The sequence below is a fragment of the Phacochoerus africanus genome, unplaced genomic scaffold, assembly GCF_016906955.1.
Source record: "Phacochoerus africanus isolate WHEZ1 unplaced genomic scaffold, ROS_Pafr_v1 Scaffold_15, whole genome shotgun sequence".
NCBI classification, from domain to species: Eukaryota; Metazoa; Chordata; class Mammalia; order Artiodactyla; family Suidae; genus Phacochoerus; species Phacochoerus africanus.
The window spans coordinates 476,804-481,870 of record NW_025927343.1 but is presented as its reverse complement, the minus strand read 5'-3'; positions in this window follow the sequence as shown (position 1 = coordinate 481,870).

The window sequence follows — 5,067 nt, the reverse complement described above, 5'->3', positions numbered from 1 at the left end:
ACAATTAAAACATTTTCCTGAAAATTTGTCTTTAACTTTTAAATTAGCCATTGCTTGGGCTAGCATTGAGGCCTTAAAAGACTCCGTCCCCACTCCCTGACAGGCTTTAATATATTTGGCTATGTTAGCTTTTCCTTTTAAAAATCCTATGGCCTTTTTGCAATCAGTGTTTGCGTTTTCATATGCTAACAATTGAAAAATAGTATCAGACACCTCAGAGTTAGTAACTTGTCGTTTTAATGCCTCTTGTAAACGAGCTAGAAATTCAGTATAAGGTTCCTTAGGGCCTTGTAGGATCTTTTGAAAGGAAGTATTTATTTGACCCGTAGATTCAATTTTATCCCATGCCGTTAAGCAACATTGTCTAATCTGTTCAATAGCCAAATCATTCATTTTTAATTGATCTTGAAGATTACTCCAAGGACCAATCCCTAACAATTGTCCCATTGTAATTGGAAGATTTCGAACCTGATTAGGATTAGCAGTCACCAAGACTTAAATTGTAAATATTCACTAGGTGATAGCACAGCACGGGTTAAGCTATGCCAATCAGCAGGAATCATACGATTTCCTTCAGCTACTCCCTGCACGATTCCTTTTGTAAAGGGAGAATTAACACCATAGTTTTGAGCCGAAGGCTCAGGAGCCAGATATTCTCTATGATAATTTTGTTCAGGGACTGCATATTTAGATTCTTCCAACAAAGGTATAAACTCCCCTTCTTCCTCTAAGTCCTCTGTGGTCTCTGGAAGTTCTAAAACTGATTTAATTAAGTTCCAAGTACTCCAAATGGACACAGGAATTTGAATGCCCTCATCATGCAATATCCTAAGTTCCATTCCTATCGTTTCCCATATCTTTAAATATAATATTTCTGATGTAAAAAGCCAATCACGATGTTTCTCAATAGTCTGAAAAAGTTTCGAAAGCTTACTTTCACTTGTTTTTGCACCCCCCTTTTTAAGGAGTTGTCCAAACAAACAAATGTAAGGATTATAGTTTCCCATTTTACCCCGTAAATACCTGAGAGAGGGAACTTATCTGCAGGATTTCTTTAGCGTGGCCACACAAAATTCCTCTCTCCTCAGGGCTCCACAGCACTTCCAGTGAATAAAATTTCCGCTGTAGTCGCGATCCTTCGTTCCTCGTGCCTGCCTGCTTGTGAGCCTGCCCCACGTTGGGCGCCACTTGCCGGGGCCAGCTCAGCAGGATGGGGCTGAAGAACGGGTGCTGTGGAACTTAAGGAAAAATAGTTAACATAAAACAAGACACAGAGACATTTATCTTAAGTAAAGGTGGGAGCCAGGGAACTCAAGGTCTCAGGGACCAAGCGCTGCGGGGGACTCAAGGTCTCAGGGACCAAGAGCGCCCTGCCTCAAGAAACCACACTGCTTTTATTGTGCTCTTTAGATGAGATCAAGTGAGGAGTGGCTATGGGTGGATGATACAGGGTTTGTTTACCATATATAAGTTCTTTTACTATTTAGAAAGCCACTTAGGTGGTAAAGGGTTAAGCTCTTACTCTGACCTCTAGGCACATAACAGTTCTTAAGCTTAAGTCACTTATGCCTTTAGGTCTTTGCTCTTAAGCTTAAGTCATTTACCACCACTGCGACTGTTTTTCCAAGAAGGAAGATGGGATAAAGTAAGACAAGAAGATGGGATAAAGTAAAGAAGGACAAGATGGAGTTTTCAAGGAAACATGTCTTGCAACACATCCCCATGATCTGTCAGTCCACATCTAGTTATAGACATGACAGAAGCACAGGTTGTGAGACAGGAGACAGGGTCTCCAGTGTGGATGGATGTGCTGTTTCTAATAGTTCCACCCCCAGAAAATACCTAGGCATCTAACAGTAAATAGAAACCCATTTTTGTATATCTAGAAGAGAATACCATACAACACTTGTGGGTCTCAGAAACATTTTGAGAAAAAAACAGATCCAAACACTGAAAATTGCAATTTGATTTGGTTTTCAGAAGAAATTCAAGAACAGATAGCCAGAATGGCCATAGTATTTAGAAGTCAGACCGCAGTTGCCTTTGGAAAGAAGTAGGTGTAGTTGGGGTGGTAGTTGCATCTGTAGGCCCAGTGAGATTTTGTCTTTTATTTTTTCCTGGGTGCTAACCACACAACTACTTTTCCATGGAGAAAGTCTGATATGTGCACTTTTCTAGCTGAGGGTTCTCTTTTAATAAATCTTTCTTAAATGACAGTGGAAACTAAGGGAACATTGGAAAGCCTCCTCTTGTTTTTTCTTTTATAAGATGAGGATAAGCTGCTACTTTGTCTTCTAATGCCTCATATTCACACATTTATTGGTATTTAGCTGGAGTTAGGATAGTTTTTTATGAAAATAACACAAATTAAGAATTATGTAGCCAAACTTAATCAATAATCTATTAGCTGTTCTGACTAACCTCTTATGTCTTGTGACTTTGTGTGGTCCATTCAAACTTGAAAGTTTTATGTAGTTGGTCTGAGTTTTCCTTATCCTCCTGTAGGTAGATCTGTTTTCTTACTAAAATTTCCTTTTTGTGGGAATTTTAGTTTGGACATTTGTATGGGAAAATGGCAGATATCTCTTCCCAAAATAATAGAATAAGAAATGCATTTACTTGAGTTCCAGTTCCACATAAAATTCATTACTTCTCTTCTGTCAAATTGTTTTGTTTCTTTAGAGAATGTATAATTATATATATATATATATATATATATATATATATATATATACATATATATACATATATATATGCATATATACATATGGTACATGGCACATATACCTTATATTATGGTTTGTTATATATTTTCCTCTCAACATTTGCTGTCCTTATAGGCAGCTGCAGTTCCCTGGATTTCTCCACCAACAGACTTAGTGACTTGGTCTGTTTGCAGCCCCTGCACCACTCCTGCCCATGGTCTTACTTGTGTGGGGTCTCGTGGCACAAACCATCAGGTGGTCCTTGCCCCAGGGCATCCTCCTGGCTGAAATTTCCTCTGTCTGTTTCATCTATCAATCTTCTCCCATGTGCTTTGTCTGTTTCCAGAATTTGCTGAAGTGTCCCTTCTGTTAGTGGACCTCCCTCATTCTGTCCTTTTGATTGTTTAACCCCATCTGGGTGATGATTTCAGTGGAATCTTGGAAGAGAAGGAGGGTAGTTGTTGTACCCATCTCACTGTTTTGAATCAGAATTCTTCTCCCCTAACTTTGAAATGTGTTTGTCAAAATCATACTTTAATCATTAAAATTAAATTATTCTATTATAGTATTTCTCAATCTTAAATTTAATGTGACTCTGCCACACATCCTCAAGTATCAACTTTAGCAGCAACCAACCCTTTGGACTTGACTAGATCCCCCTAGTGTTACATCACCCAGTCCCCATGGCCCACATGCCAGGTGATGTCTTTTTTGGGGAGACATGAGGCACACAGAGGAGGCAGAGGATGTGCATCTTGGTCTGTCCAATGAAGAGAGAATGCACTGGAAAATCCTGGTGCTTTAGCAGTTAGAATTTTCTTGGGTAGATCAGCCTTATCTTTAAGCATTGTATGCCATCATTACATGGTCCAGGAATAGAGATTCTGCACATTTGGTGGTGCTGAATGGCATGACATGTTCAAGCTGGCTAAGAGTGTGATGCAGAGGCAAGAAATTGCAGTCAGTATAGAATTCTGATGTTTAATCTAACAATTTTTGATTGGTCTTGAAGACACTGAGAGTGGTGAAATTTTTTCCAATGGCACTGGCTAGTTGGTGAGACTCTTGGCCTGCTTGGAAAAGCCAGTTCCTGGTGTTTATCTTATCTGTGCACACTGACCTCATCAAGCCATAGTTTGTGTTTTTCATGCTTCTTTTGAAATCTTTATGAAGAAAGGAAAAAAACAGGAGAGAGAATATTCTGTTCCCAGAAAGAACGCTCATGGTGCCAATGAAACTTCTTGGTTTTTGTTGTTTTGGGGAGAATACAGACATTGGGGCTTATGGTGCCCTGCAGACAGGCCAGGAACCAGCCAGGCTGGGAGACACCTTCTTTACCCAGCATGCACCTCACCAAAGCCAAGGCTTCTTCAAGAAGCTTGTTAGGGAATGTGAAAATTTATCTACTGCTCAGAAGTCTCTTGGGTTTCCAGTGGGAACATCTTGAAACACTAACTTACAATTCAGGCTGAAGTTCCATTTTTCTCTCCTTGTGAGAACATTTACGTTGAGAAAACTCATTTGTAGCTTTGCTTTCTTGAAAACATATTTCTTTCTGTCCCAGGAGATAGATCAGTCTTTGCATTAATTTCCAAGTGGAAGACACTGCCAAAATATTATTTTGACGAGGTGTCTTTTATAGAAGCAGCGAATAATTAAACAAATTTCCAGGACAAGAAGTGCTTTTCGGATCTTTTTTGGGAAGAAAACAATCAAAGTGACACTTGGGCAGGCAAATTGACAAAAAAATACAGAAGTATTTTGAGGATTATGTTTAGGGAAGTTGGGTCGAAGAAAGAAAAGAGAATACAGGTGTTGGAGTTCCCTTTGTGGCTCAGTGGTAGCAAACCCAACCAGTATCCATGTGGGTTCATTGTGGGTTCAAACTCTGGTCCCACTCAGTGCATTAAGGAGCTGTGGTGTAGGCTGGCACCTACAGCTCCAATTAGACCCTTACCCTGGGAACTTTGATATGCTGCAGGTGTGGCCCTAAAAAGGCCAATACATACATACACACATACATATAATACAGGTGTACATTTTTTGTTCCCTTGCTAAACAGACTCCTGAAACAATGTTACAGTTTTACTGTCACTGAGGTCAGAGTCTGGGGAAAAATAATAATGATTATTTCCTTAATATGTCCCCATTTTAGGGGGAAAGATACTGAGATTTAAAGGGATGAATCAGCTTGAAAATAAACAGTTCAGAAATAACAAGAAGTAATGTCAGACTGTGGGACCATTGTGATGTGTATAGCATAATGTTGAGATAACAATGATTTGGAACATTGTGTCACCATTTGCACAAATTTGTACAAAGAAAGATTTTGGACCATTATTTTTCAATATTGATATACCTT